Raw genomic sequence first — 16,167 nt, forward strand, 5'->3', positions numbered from 1 at the left:
GATAGCCCACATTGCTTAAGCGACTAAGGTTGATTTGTGTCTAAATAATTCTTAAGTACATGATTGCTTAAGCGATGTTAGCTCTTGCTTAAACGGTCCAACATAGATAAGCCTTGATCACTTAAGCGATAGCCCATATCGCTTAAGCGATCAAGGCTAATTTGTGTCTAAATAATCCTCAAGTACATGATTGCTTAAACGATGTCGGCTCTCGCTTAAGTAATCCAGCATAGATAAGCCTTGATCGCTTAAGTGATATCCCACATCGCTTAAGCAACCAATGCTAATTTGTGTCTAAATAATCCTCAGGTACACGATCGCTTAAGCAATGCAGCTCTTGCTTAAGCGATCTAGCATATATAAGACTTGATCGCTTAAGTAATAGCCCATATCGTTTAAGCGACCAAGACTAATTTGTGTTTAAATAATCCTCAAGTACATAATCACTTAAGCGATATCAACTCTCGCTTAAGCAATCTAGTATAGATAAGCCTTGATCGTTTAAGCTATATCCCACACCGCTTAAGTGGCCGAGGCTAATTTGTATCAAATAATCTATATAAAAAACAAATTCCCTTAAGCGATGTAGCTCTCACTTAAGCGATGCAGTATAGATAACCTTTGATCGCTTGAGCGATAACTCACATCGCTTAAGTAACTAAGGCTAATTTGTGTCAAACAATCCATATAAAAAACAATATCGCTTAAGGGATGTAGGTCTCGCTTAAGCAATCCAGTACTCAACACCACCTAATATCATCTGTTCAAAACTTCAAACAAAAAGATCCTCAATCATCAAACAATCTCATAAAGTACTCATCGAAACCATTAAAATTGTGTTTTGATCCATTAAAATTGGCCTGGCAACTACTAAAACAACATCCTAAAAGTACAGAAGTCTATACATGGAAATTGTGTTCTATTTATGCTTCTTCTAAGGAAGTTGCCTTGTCCTTTTCATCAATATAAGTACAGAAGTCTGTAAGGAAATAAATCAAGGACACAAATTAGGAAACCTTGAATGGATTCTATTGATTTCTGCGACAATTTCGGCTACGAGCTCAACCTGGCATACATTTGTAACCTCCTGAAGCTGGCTTGACTTGGTAGCTCCCAATATAGCACTTGCAACAAGAGGGTGTCTCAAAACAAATGAAAGGGTTTAATTAATTGTACAGTGCAACAAACAACAATTTCTTTCATGCTTTAAACCTTACTACAACAATTCAGTAATTCACACAAATACATAGAGAGAGAGAGGTTATCCCAATTACCTGCTGTAGATGCCTTCCTTTCTTCTCCCTTTGTTGTTTCAAACCTTACTCAACAGCAATTCCATACCCTTCTGCCAAACCTTCCATGCTTCAAACCTTACTCAACAGCAATTCCATACCCTTCCATGCCAAACCTTACTCAACGTACAACCAAGAGCACAAATAACCCAACAACAGACCCACAATTCACATAAATCAGTCACAAACAAGAACAACAGCAATCCAGTAACACAGTAACAAGAGAAAAAGGCTATTTCATTAAGATTCCAGAATTTACAAGATAATGAAAAAAAAAGAGAAAAAAGGCAGCACCCAGTTTGTCTTTTCCCTTTTTGCCCCTTTTCCTTTCCTCTAGCACCCCGACCAAAAGCAAATCCTTGTTGGCTTGCAAAACCTCCAAATCCACCACCACCTATAGCATAATTCTCTCTAATAATTCAGCATCAATTCTTTTATTATTGGTCATATTCAGCACCATCTGTACAACTTCTAGAGCCTGAAAAAAAAATTGAATAAACAATAAAGCATAAAACATTGACAACTGAAGAAAAAGAGTATTGTGAAGTATACTGATTTCATATTCACTAACATATCATATGATCTCATACATTAATAGTATCTAAAAAACCTGAATAAATAAGTATTTTTGCATATATTTTTCAGGAAAAAATTTAAACTCCAAATGGATATATTCTGAGGCATTGGAGACCAAAATTATAAAGATCATTCACCATAAAGTCTGCGTTAAAATTATTTTCACTAGCAGTTGTTAAAAAACACACACAAATGGGTGCTCTGGACTTTGTAGAAGGGAGCGAAAGAGGAGGGCTCAGGGCTTCCCAAAAGTCATCCATTTGCAAAGGTTCTTGAAGATTCTTGGTTTCTTACTGTACTCAGTAGTTCCAAATTTAGACATAAACAACTTTCTTCAGATGCTAAAATTCATTAAAACATAGTCTTAAGATGGTTCATAAAATTTTATTGTCTTAAGCAAAGATTAATTGCTACCTGGTTCCTCACAATTGGCGCATGGATGGTGGGTGATTCTGAAGCATGAAATTTCATGGCTCGTGATGCCTATAAGCTGCCTTAAAATGGTGAGACCTGAGCACCCAGATGAATCTATCTGAGTTCATTTTTCCTTTCCTATTAATTAGATTTAGGTCAGCTTAGCTCCACAATCGGTTGATCCTCATGGCAATTGGCATGAATGCAGAAACAACTATGCTCGTCGCACAGCATCCCAAATTGGTTTTCTGCAAGGTGATTTGATCAAATGTTTTAATTTTTGTTATTATAAAAAAAAATAGGATCTCAGCCATTGTAACTTAACCAGGAAGGGCAAGGAATGGCAAAAATGCAAAGAGCAAAGAAATTGAGAAATGGCAGAAAATTGGAAGAAAAAAAATGAGAGAGAGGAAGGTGTTTGAATTGTGTTTTGAGAAAGAGAAACTAAGAGGAATGTGTTTTGCCTTTCAAATTTTAAATCAACTTCCTTTTATTATACTTTAACCCACAAACGTTTAAATTTTTTCACCATAATACTTTTTGCTGCTTTAATTACACTTAAGTGTGCCACGTCAGATTTTTAAACCCAAAAAAAATCAAAAACCTTTTCAAGGTTATATTCTCAATTCGAAACTTGGAAAGACATGTCAGTTAAATTTCCTCAGATAATACCATAGGAGGAGCAGCCTGTTGACAGGCACTATTCTTCTTGAGAAATCTAACAGCAAAATATCAACGATAATCTAATCCGGAATGCGACAAGAAGGTACCTCACCATTAGATCAATCTTGAACTTCTCAACTTTTGGGCTCCCAGTCTTTAGTACAGTTGAACTCTTAAGAATTTAATAGGAGATATGAGATTAAGAAAAAAAACATTGAAAAAATATCATATTCTCAAAGAAAAAAGAGACGAAACGCAAATATTCTTTGATGCAACACTTATGTCTCTGTTGAATCCATTTTACAGCAGGTAGCAGAAGAATCTTTATCAGCCGAAACCCATTTTTTTCTCTGCCACAGGACTGCTTGGGCATTTTGATTCTTCAATTGATAGTTTTGTATCACCTCCCTTGGCTACCTCTTTCACCTTCATCCTAAATTCTCTCAAATTTCGTCACTCAATTTTCAAGGAAATTCATAAGATTTTAGTTCAATTTTAATAGATTTTCAATCATAAGCATCCAAAGGTAAGATTCTTGCACCAAGATGTGATTAAATTTTAAAGTTTTGAATTCTTATGGTTTTATATGCTTAGGGTTTAAGAGGAAAGGGAATTCTACTAAAGAGAGATTATAGTGTTTGATTTGTTCAAATTCAAGGTAAGTAAATCTAACTTTAGCTTTGATTGGATAAATACTTGTGTAGAGAACTTTTTATATGTTGTATGTGTGTTTGGATGATGAGAATTATGGATTGAAAATTGAGGTTGTTTGATATTTGAATTTCATGGCCATGAGAAGTAATTTATTATATGTGATGAGAAGTAATTTATTATATGTGATGAGAATTGATTTATTAGTATGTGATAAGAATTGATTTATTAGTATGTGATGAGAATTGATTTATTGGTATGTGATGAGAAGTGATGTACTTGTATGTGTTGAGTTGATGGAATTTTGGATGAAAAATGAAAGAATGGATGTAGAAAGGTGGAGGATGAAATTCGGCTAGGTTGATTGTTGGCTTTAGGGAGTTGTTTGCTCCAATTTTGGTGACTTGAGAGATATGTGGAATTGTAACCAATTTTAGGGTTGTATGTGCATGTAAGGTGTTTGATGAAATTTCAAAGTGAAGTGCATAGATGAGTATGTTAGATTATTATCTTGTTATGGAAATGTTGTTGGTAGAGAATATTAGTTTCATAATGAGATCTTAATATGCCATAATGCATTCATACATTTGAGCATTTGCATTTAGAAAGAATAGCAAAGAATGAGCATATTTACATGCACATATACATGCATGAGAACATTAAAGAATAAAGAGATAGAAAGAAAATTAATTAAATGTAGAATTATTGTTTTAAGAAATATAATTAAAGAACAATTCAAATATAAAATCTTACTAAGAGAAATATAAAAATATGAGAGACGAGAAGGTTGTTGCGATAGGGAGCCCGTGAGTGATAGAGAAGAATAACCCCGCATGCACGCCGCCTTTAGTGAGCGGCCTCGGAATAAGAAAGAAGAATTTGTACAGTTTGTAAGAAGTGCATGTGGATGAGGACTGTACCCAAGAAAGAATTTGAGAATACACTCACATGGCCAGGGTTCCAAATCCATACCTCAACCGAGTCTGATCGGCAAAGAAAGAATAGAAAAGAAAAGAAAGAAAAGAATAAAAAAGAAAAGAAAGAAAAGAATAAAAAAGAAAAGAAAGAAAAGAATAGAAAAGAAAGAAAGATAAGAATAGAAAAAGCAAGAAATAATAGAAAAGCAAGAAAAACAGAAAAGAAAGAATAGAAACAGAAAAGAAAGAAGAGAAACAGAAAAAGAAAGAAACGAAAAATAGAAAGAAAAACAGAATAAGAAAACAGAAAAGCAGAAAAGAAAATGCATTGCATAGAAAAAGTTTATGCATCTATGCATATGCATCATGCCATTTCTACTATCCCGAGTTAGTTTTCCTATTTGCGTTTACATATCGGTAAGTGAGAAACTAGAATCGTAGGAAACAGAGAAGAATAGAGAAGCTTGGCGTAAGGAAAGAAAATTCAGAATCTGAGTAACGGAGAAAGAATAGAAGTGTTGTGGGTTTACTTATTTAGCAATTAGTGCTCACCCCGTTGATTTCACTGTTTTTGTAGGTAGTAGATAAGATGTAGTCGGATGGGATGTCAAGTAGCGGAGGAGAAAGGCAACACTGTCGGACTGTATTTTTGAGTTTATTTTTGTGACTATGGTACTTGATGTAGAGATTTGTATATAAAAGTAAGTATAATTCTCGGATTATCAAATACGTCCAAACTAAAGACATGCTCGTCCCCAAGCATCAGGTACAAAACACAAAGAAAGAAAAACAACAAACAACCAAAACACAAAACAACAAAACTGAAAACAAACAAACAAAAATTAGACTCAAACTCAACATAAGAATTGCCTAGAATTTACACAAGTCTCAAAAGTTTGTTGGAAAATTATTACTAGAAAAATGTTCAACACTCCAAGAAGTTATAAGTTCCATAAACTATCTTTCTCTATTGGTTCCCCGAGTAGGTGATCCCCACTTCAATCCACATTCCAACTTCCCGGATTATTTTATGCAGAAATGCAAAGTTTATCAAATGGCGGTAGACATCCATAAGCCTAAGTATTGAACTACTCTCCACTAATGAGGATTAGACATTACTAAAGATCAAAAGGTCTTTATAGGCTTGTAACGTTAGGCTCGGTTAATGGTCTTCACAGGAAAGGAAAGGATAAACAAACACTAGAACTCGGTTTCCTTAAAGCCAACACTAAGACTTAAACAACTTCCACTTCTTTCTCAACCATCACTCAAGATGTCATCCATTTTACAACCCTCAACCATGTGCAATTCTTATTTTTGCTACTGCAATGTAGTTCTCGAAACGGAACTTTTTTTTTTTTTTGGAATAACAATAAAATTGAGGTTAATTACCCCTCTTATTCTTCTTGCCCTTCTCACAACCCCCAGACTATTCTTTTAGTTCATTCACACAACTTTCCAAGCTCTTTGTGTTTGCATTGGTTTAGAATTCTCTTAAAGGTTGCGGAATTGTTTAGGGAAAATGGTTTTGGGCATTATTGGTTTCACAAGAAAAACAAGGTAACGATGATTTCATAAGGCTCAAATGAGTTACTAGGGATAAAATTCATGGTTGGTTGGAAAGGCTCAAACGTTCTAAAAACTGCCTAAATTACTTCCTTAATAATGTCTATTCCTAGAATTTTGCCTCAAGCACTTCTCAACTAGGTTCTAGAGTCTACCAACATTATCAAGACTTTACCTAACCACATAAAATGAATCTAAGCATGCCAAAATAATGAAAATGGTGGTTGAACCACTCAACAAACCTCAAGCAAAATTCAGTTAATCAACATAAACTTGAAGCAATGCTTAACATGTTTCAGTAATAAACTCCCAACAATCCTATTCTCATCATAGACTTATGCAATTCATCATTGGCATACACAACAAAACATGAAAAATAAAATAAACACAAATAAAAAAATTTTCACAAATTTTCCTAGCCCCAAACTAAAGATGACATTGTCTCCAATGTCACATTATGCACGAATAGGAATAGAAAAACAAAATCTACAAAGGTACGAGATAGTTCCCTGATTAATCCGTGAAGTTGAAGTTCGCTCAACACATGCCCACCCAGTCATTGGCTTTCTCATCACCATAATCTGTAAAAACAATTGAATATTGTGGTGTCCACTGTGTTAGAAAAGTTCACTGACTAATATGAAAATATTGTGATCCTAATCTCGCCTTTACAACTACTAGGAAATTTAAACAAACTTTAAACATCCAAAACAAAAAGCAATTTAGTTCAATGTTCGAAATGAAATACAAAACAACTAAACAAAGAAAATAAAATACAAAAACAGGTGTTCAGGTTCATTCTTCGACCTCCTCCACTCCCTTGGTATCGTCCTCTTCTGAGTCGGAGCCCATCCATTTTCGGAATCCCAGTCAACCCATGGAATTTGAAGTATCAACGTTGAGCTTGGTGAAGCAATTGTGCGCATGTCATACATCATCTGGGTCTGCTCTGTCAGCCAATCCTGACGTTTTTCCATCTATTTCATCTGACCCACATCTGCTGCATCATCTCCTTCATAGTGGCTGTGGAACTGAATGATGTGGCAATGCTTGTGTGGTTCTCTGTCGTTTTGTCCTGGCACGGGTGCTCATTGGGTTGACGCTCAAGTAGCTTCCGTAGTAGGCTGTGTCGAGAGCTGGGGCAGCATGGATAAGTGGTTCATCATCCTCCTTCTATACCCTGTTTAATGCACAGCTCGGTGATGAGATGTGGGAAAGGGAAACTCCCCTCGCCCTGGTTGGGTTGATTCTGTACACTATTCAAGATGATCTTCCTCACATCCATCTTCTTTTCGGTGGCAATAGAGTAAATCAGCAATGCCTTGTCAAAAGTGATTGAACATAATGTGTTTGCATCATCCACGCACACACAAAATACTGCCACAACCAGCTGTCGGAGTCAGATTGGTCCCTTGATGCTCTTTTTTCCCTTTTTTGAAACCTCCCAAGGGGTATCCGTTTTGCTATAACCTTAAGGATTTCATCCTATTGAAATTGTCTCTTCTTAAACTCCAAATACTCATCAGGGTCAATCAAAGGCAGTTAAAAAATTCATTAATGCCTCACTTTAAATGGCACATCAATACCCCTACAAACACATGACAGGTCACAATTAGGGAGGTTGGCGTATAAACTCTCTTACTATTGGTCCACGACCGTATGTGCAAGTTCATCCATAAATGCATTCCACTTCGCCCTTCACTCACTCTTCTACATAAACAGTGGTCACCCCCCGCTCGGTAATAAATCCTCACTCTTCCTTTGGATTGCCCCTTCAATCATCCGAGCCTTCTCATTAACAAATCGGTCATCTACCTTCTTCCCTTTTCATTTACCCTTGGAGAGTACTTTGAGCGGCATTTTCCCAAACTACAATTCTAACTCAACAATTCAACTCTAAGCACCCTACTATCAACCACAATTAATCCTGCAAAAGTATCACACTTCCAAAAATGCACCCTAGACCCCCAAACTTCGATTCATCTAAACTTCACAAAACACTCCAAAATTCAAACCCAAACTCCTAACCACACAATTCACAATCTAGACTTCCTCAAACAAAATCAAAGCACAATAATACGAAAATCCAAACTCAATCAACAATCCAAATTTTCAGATCTACAACTTTAAACTCGAAATTGTGCAATTAAAAGCTTGGGGAACTCGAAATCTTACCAAAACTAAGAAGTATTCACCACTAATTTAGCCAAAAAACAGTCTAGATTGCAAAATCCCCAATTCTTGAACCCACAATTTTCTTCAATTTTTCGCGAAGATCTTTGCTCAAATGAGTTTTTTGGTGTTTAGAAAGGTTAACGAATGAGATATTGTGCTGGGAAATCACTGGAAAGGCTCTAGATCGAAGAGGGAAAAAGTTTGCTCTTGGATGTGTTTGAAGTGTTTTGCGAAAAATGAAGAGGCGGGAGTATTATAAAAACAGCAGACTTTGCCGCAGCGAAGTTGTTAATTCAAAAAAAAAAATTTCTAACCCAGTCGACGCCGCGCGCGAAAAATTACAGAGCCCACAACACCGCGGCGAAGAACAACTCACGTGGTGAACTTTCTAGTCAATTTTGCCCAACTTTCTTCGCGGCGGAAATTTCCAGAGCCTACATCGCCTCGGCGAAGTCTGAGACTTTTTGATTTCCAATTCTTACAAATGCAGTCGTCGTGGTGAAGAAACTTATTCACCGCGGCGAAAACTGGAAAAATTCCATTTTTCGCCTTGCTTTGATAATTCACCTGAAACACCAAAAACACAAAAATTAGATTTCATCTTAAAATCATACAAAAACTAAACAACTTCAAAACAATAAATAATAACAACAAATGAAAACACTTGGGTTGCCTCCCAAGGAGCACTTGTTTATTTTAGTCGAAAGCTGACTTTCTCAAGTCTTCAGTCAGAATGTCCAGCCGAGGGGGATTGACTTGCAACTCATCAACCCCTCAATGATGGCTTCACATCCTGTCTCTCATGACCTTAAAGTCCCTTTTTTCACGTGACACCACAACCCATTCAAATTGAGATGCGCTTAGTTTAACTCTCCTGTACTAGAAGGTGCTCGCGACCATTATACTCAGTTTTCCACGAAAGCCTAAGTTAAAATTAGACAATCACTTTCTAACACTCTCAACAGTTCTCTTCGGATATGCTGTCATGCCCACCTTTTGTTTCTTTGTAAATCAAGCATTCCCTACTGATCATGCTTCATGACGGAAATCACGAGTTCATTCAACAGTCAGCATCCTTTCTTCCTAACAGCTCATAAATCCATGTTGAGCTACTTGATTGCCCAGTAGGCTATGCTCGAGTTCTACCGGCAAATGACATGCCTTCTCATGACCATCCTAAATGGAGACATACCAATCGGATCGTTTAATGCAATGCGGTAGGCCCATAAGCACATCCAACTTCGTGACAATCCTTCCTCGATGCATTGACGTCTTTTCTAAAATCCTTTAGTTCTCTGTCGACAGTTCCATTTGCCCGCTAGTCTATGGATGGTATGGTGTCGCAACTCTGTGTTTCTATCCATATTTTCCCAATAGTGCATTCTAATTGCTGTTGCAAAAATGCGACCTCATCACTAATGATTGTCCGGTTAACCCAAACCTTGAGAAAAGTTCTTTCTCACAAAATTAACCACCACCCTAGCATCATTGGATGACAATGCAACTGCTTCCACCATTTCGATACGTAATCCACCGTACCAAAATGTATATGTTCCCATAGAATTTAGGAAAGACTCATGAAGTCAATTCCATACATCGAACAGTCAACAACTAGGATATTATTCAGTGGCATCTCATCTCGCTTTGAAATATTCCCATTCACTTGACATGGTCGCATTCCTGAACCATCCAGAAGAATCTTTGAAAAGGGTTGGCCATGATAATCCGAGGATTATGCTAGTTATTTAAGCTTTTAGGGAGGATTTTAGATACTCTTAGTTATTTATGCCTGAATTGCTACTTAATTCCTTACATTTCGTGTTCAGGCTAAAATGGACATTTGAGTGAATAAAGACAGATTTGGAGTTTCTGGACTCAGAAGCAAGCGGAGGGCAATTCTGGAATTTCAGAATTTCAAGAAGTTTCGCGCGGCGAAATGAGCCAGTCACGCACCAGGTTCAGCTCATTGGCCGCGGCGAGATTCCTTCTTCGCCGTGGCGAAGTTGCATTTTCAGTTTTTGTAAAACGCACAGTTTTACTTTTTAGTGTTTTCTTAGGATTTGGGTGAGGCATAAAAGAAAAACGGAGTCTTTTTGCCAAGGGTTCAGCTTCAAGTAGGGTTTGGAGCTATTACTTTTTCTAGATTCATTTTTGAGTGATTTTCGATTAAATAAATTGTGAAGATTCGAGGTGAAACCAGTGGATTCGTCAATGTGAGATTCTTTTCCTTTTGTCTTGTTTCCATGATGTTGAACTTGGAATTTCGTTTCTTTTAATTGTATTATTGATTTAGACATAGAACTAACCTAATTTGGGTTAGGGTTTTGATTGTAGTTAGAATTTCATGGGTAATTATTGAATGATTATTCATATGAACTTGAGATTTTGTGTGATTACTCTGAATTGACTGTTATATGTGAGGAACCTGATGAGATTGAGAAATGAAATCATGTTAGGCTTCTGGGGATTCACCTGTGTAGTATGGATGCTAGAGATAGATTCAAGAACCAATGAAATCAATCTAGGATTCTTGTGCTTAATGAGCTTAGATTTAACCTTCAATTTGTTGGGTGTGGAAGGTTAATAGGGAAGAGTAGGAAAACATAGCGCGAAGGTATGTTTGACAACTTTAGAGAGTTTGATTTACAATCAATGCATGTGAATATGAATTTAGTTTAATTCTTTAGAAAGAACCCATAGAGTCCGAATGAAGTCAAAACCCTACCCTATGTTGAATTGATTTTTATCCCCTTTAAATCTTGCTTTCATAGTTTTCTTTTATTTAGTAAATTTTGTTTCCGATTAGTTTTAATTGCTCCTTTAATCCAATGAATTCGATTGCTTCAACTCGAAAATGATAGAAAACTAGTGCTTAGCAATGATGCGTGTTTCCTACAACATGCAAAATGTAGCAAGTATACTAGTCACACAATAATGAGTGATGAGTGAGCATCGTCCCACGAGGATTGTTGCTAAGCACTCAGTTTTCTAACGTTTTCAGTTGAAGCAATCGAATTTTTTTGGATTAAAGGGACCAGTTTAAACTATAACTAAAACAAAATTTACTAAAATAAAAGTAAACTATGAAAGCAAGATTTAAAGGGGATAAAATCAATTCAACATACGGGTAGGGTTTTGACTTCATTCGGACTCTATGGGTTCTTTCTAAAGATTAAACTAAATTCATATTCACATGCATGATTGTAATCAAACTCTCTAAAGTGTCAAACATACCTCTCAGGCTATGTTTTCCTACTCTTCCCTATTAACCTTCCGCACCCAACAAATTGAAAGTTAATAAATCTAAGCTCATTAAGCACAAAATCCTAGATTGATTTCATTGGTTCTTAAATCTACCTTTAGCATCCCATAATACACTGGTGACCTTACCCAAGAAGCTTAACATGAATTATCTCTCAATCTCATCATGTTCATCACATACAAACAATAAATACAGAATAATCACACAATCAAAGCAAAATCATATGAAATTAATAATCATCAACTCTCTAACCCATTAGAATCCGAACTACATCAAAACCCTAACCCAAAATAGTTTAGTTCATGGCTAAATCAATAAAACAATGAAAAAAAAATGAAAAATTCCAAGTTCAACATCATGGACACAAGAGAAAAGGAAAAGAATCTTCCCAATTGACGAATCCACTAGTTTCACCTTGAATCTTCACACTTTGTTTAATCCAAAAATCACTCAAAAATAAACCTAAGAAAATGTAAAATGTTGTCTATCTTTCCACGAACACCCTAAACAAAAAGACTAAGTATTTCTTTTATACCTCGCCCAAAATCTTAAAAACTTAGCCTAAAAATGAAACTGTGCGTTTTACAAAAACTGGAGAATGCAGACTTCGTCGCAGCGAAGAAGGAATCTCACCGCGGCGACAAAGGAGCTATATCTGGTGCATGACTGGCCCATTTTGCCGCGGCGAAGAACAACCTTCGCCGCGACTAAGCTTCCTGAAGAATTCTAAAATTACATAATTGCCCTCTGCTTGCTTTTGAGTCCAAAAACTCCAAATCTGCCTTTATTCGCTCAAAATTTCCATTTTAACCTGAAACAAGAAATGTAAGGAATTAAGTAGCAATTCAGGCAAAAAATAACTAAGAAGTATCTGAAATCCGGTCTAAAAGCTTAAAAACTAGTATAATCCTCGGATTATAAAATACCCCCAAACTAAGGACATGCTCGTCGCCGAGCATTAGGTACAAAACAAGAAAAAAGAAAAACACAAACGTTCAAAAACACAAAACAACAAATGACAAAAATTGAATAAGAGAAACAAAAGACTCGACTCACAAAACAACTGCCTAGAATTTATACCAATCTCAAAAGTTGTTGCAAAATTATTAAAAGAAAAATGTTTAACACTCCAAGAAGTTATAAGTTGCATCGACTTTCTTTCTCAATTGGTCCCCCGAGTAGGTAATCCCCACTTCAATCCACCTTCCAACTTCCCGGATTATTTTATGCAGGAATACAAAGTTTATCAAATGGTGGCAGACTCCATAAGCCTAAATATCGAACTACTCTCCACTAATGAGGACTAGACAAAGATAAGAATCAAAAGGTCTGTATAAGCTTGTAACGCTAGGCTCAGGAAGTGGGTTCCAAGAAAAAAGGATAGGAATAACAAAGTAAGAGAACTCGATTTTCCTCATGCAAACACTCAAGTTAAATCGAACTCCACTTCTTCTCAACCACCAATCAACGTCTCCACTAATGTACAACCCTCAAACTTGTATCTCTCTTATTTTTGATACCATATATGCGCGGTCGGGAAGTGCGTCTAAGGTGTACGTGGCATTGTTAAACCAGAGGTCGCCAAGTACTGCTAGGCAGTTTTTAAGGCGGTTACTGGTTTCCAGCTGAGATTCCCTTAAACTTGGCAAAAGATTTTTTTTTTGAAATTAATAACAAATCAATTGAATTGAGGTAAACTACCTCTTTTGGTTTTATTGCCCTTCTCACAACCCCCAAACTATTCTTTTAGTTTATTTGTACAACTCTTCCCGTTCTTTGTGTTTGCATTAGGATCGAATTCTCCCTAGGGTACGACAGAGTGTTTAGGGTATAAGGATCGGACAATTTTTGGTTTGCCAAGAAAAATAAAGCAATAATGATTCATACGGCTCAAATGGGTGACTAGGGGCAATTTCATTCATGGGTTGGCTCAAAAGGCTCAAACGTTCCAAAAAGAATGCCTAAATCATCTCCTCAACCATGTCTAATCCTAGAATTTCACCTCAAGCACTTCTCTACTAGGTTCTAGAGTCCACTAACATTATCAAAACTTTACCTAAGTACATAAAATGAATCTAAGCATGCCAAAAAAAGTGAAAATGGTGGTTAAACCACTTAACAAACCTCAATCAAAATTCAGTCAATAAACCTAAACTTGAAGCAATGCTTAACATTTCTCAACCATAAAAACGCAACAATCCAATTCACATCATTGATTTATACAATTCATCATCGGCAAAAACAATCAAACCAAAGTAAAATAAACAAAATAAAAAATTTCTAATTTTCCTACCCCCAAACAAAAGATGACATTGTCCCCAATGTCCCATTACGCATAAATTAGGAATAGAAAAAAAAAAAATTAACAAAGGTACAAGATAGTTCCCTGATTAATCCGTTAAGTGTCGCTCCACAGTGCACACCCGATCTGTGACCTTTTCATCACCCTTTTTGAGCAGAGAGATCCGTTCCTTGTGAAAACACAATCTTGACTGTGGCTTATCTCGGAATTTTGTGCAACCCCTTCCATTATGGTCCTCACTCTCGAACTGATTTGGTTTAACAATGCAGCTCCTAATTTCCACCTTAGGATTGTTCAGTTGGAAGGTTTCAATCTTTGCCTGGTCCACCACATCAATTTTTAAACACGACTCTTGTTTATGTGGAGCTCTCATTGATTCAAGGAGATTAAATGTTATTTCTTCATCTTGCATCCTCATGATCAACTTCCCTTCTTGAACATCGATTAAAGCTCTTCCGGTCGCTAGAAATGGTCGTCCAGGATAAGAGGAATCTATTTGTCTTCATCCATATCCAACACAAAGAAATCCGCAGGAAAAATAAACTTGTCCACCTTAATCAACACATCCTCCACAATGCACCTCGAATGCTTTATTGTTCTATCTGCAAGTTGCAAGCATATGGTTGTCGACTTTACTTCACCAATTCCTAGTTTCCTGAAAACAGAAAAAGGCATAAGGTTAATGCTAGCACCTAGGTCATATAAAACTCGATCAAAGGTGATATCTCCTATAGTGCAAGGAATAGTAAAACTCCCTGGATCTTTGAGTTTCGGGGGCAGCTTCTTTTGGAGAATGGCACTGCACTCCTCCGTAAGCATCACAATTTCCTCATCTTCTAACTTCCTCTTGTTTGATAAGATTTCCTTAAGAAATTTCGCATAGCTCGGCATCTGCTGCAATGCATCTGCAAAAGGAATGTTAATATGCAGTTTCTTAAAAACATCAAGAAATTTAATAAACTGCTTATCTTGATTTTCTTTTCTGAGTCTTTGAGGAAAAGGTACAGGTGGTGTGTGATGCGCCAACTCTGGTGGTATCTCGGGGAATGGCAATTTCTCTTTCCTTTTCTTTTTCCCCTCTTCCTGCTTCTGTTCATCTTTCCTTGGGCTGGGTGGTTTCTCTTCAGCGATGATTTCTTCATCAACTTCTTCATCAGATTCTTTATTGTTCTTTGATGAATTTTCCTCTTTCCTTGATTTTTCCACCTCTTCTAAAACTGTCCCACTTCTCAACAAAATTGCATTTACTTGCTCACGTGGGTTAGTCATCATGTTGCTTGGTAGAGATCCTTGCGGTCTCTCATTCAACTTCTCGGCCAATTGGCCCATCTGTACCTTAAGATTCTGAATGGACGCCATTTGATTTCTAAAATTTGTCCTTGTCTCATTCATAAAACCCGTGGTCTCCTGCATGAACTTCCCAAACATGTCCTCAAACTTTGTTACTCTTGGATCTCCTGGTTGATTATTCACCCCTAGTTGGTTATTCGGCAAAGTCCTTTGGTTCCATTGATTATTTTGCTGGTTCTAATTGGCCTAAGCCAGATTTGGATGATTTTTCCACCCCGGATTGTATGTGTTGGAATACGGGTTGTTTGGTTGCCTCTGATTTCCTGCCAAGTAGTTCACTTGCTCCGATGATGAAGATGACGAAGCAAATGTGTTCCCCACTTGACACTCGCTGCTCACATGGTTTCCTGCACAAAAATCACAAGTTAGTTGAGGTGCTTGAATAGAGTTTACCTGCATACTTCCCAACTATTTCTGAAGTGCCGTGAGTTGGGCTGAGATGGCTGTGAAGGCATCAACTTCATGAAGACCCATAGATTTCCTTGATATTGTTCTCTCATTTGGTCTTTGATAGTTGTTGCTTGCCAAAACCTCAAGCAACTCATAAGCCTCCTCTGGTGTCTTATTCTGCAAGGCTCCTCCTGATGCTACATCCACCATGGTTTGCACGTTACCCATCAGTCCATTATAGAATGTTTGGACTTGAAGCCAAACTGGCAACCCATGGTGTGGACATTTCCTCATCAATTCCTTGTACCTCTCCCCAGCCTCATACAATGACTCAGATTCATCTTGTAGAAATGATGTTTTCTCAGTTTTGCTGATTTTGCTAGAGGGAAGAACTTGGTCAGGAACTTCTATGCTAGATCATTCCAAGTTGTGATAGTCCCCGATGGTAGTGCCATTAACCACCCCTTTGCTTTATCCCCCAATGAGAATGGGAATAACCTCAACCTAATGGCATCATCTGACACTCCGTTTGACTTGAAGGTGTCACAAATTTCCAAGAAGTTCGCAATATGTTGATTCGGATCTTCCTTCAAATCACCATTAAACCTT

At 37.0% G+C, this 16,167-nt stretch overlaps 1 non-coding gene across 1 annotated transcript; it reads left to right on the forward strand.

Moving 5' to 3' along the window:
* The first annotated feature begins 15,826 nt into the window (after window positions 1–15,826).
* LOC116119739 lies at window positions 15,827–15,933 on the forward strand. Its single transcript, XR_004126435.1, has one exon. It is a non-coding gene; the product is annotated as a small nucleolar RNA R71 (small nucleolar RNA).
* Window positions 15,934–16,167: the final 234 nt, after the last annotated feature.

Source organism: Pistacia vera, unplaced genomic scaffold (assembly GCF_008641045.1).
Source record: "Pistacia vera cultivar Batoury unplaced genomic scaffold, PisVer_v2 Contig903, whole genome shotgun sequence".
Lineage (NCBI taxonomy): Eukaryota > Viridiplantae > Streptophyta > Magnoliopsida > Sapindales > Anacardiaceae > Pistacia > Pistacia vera.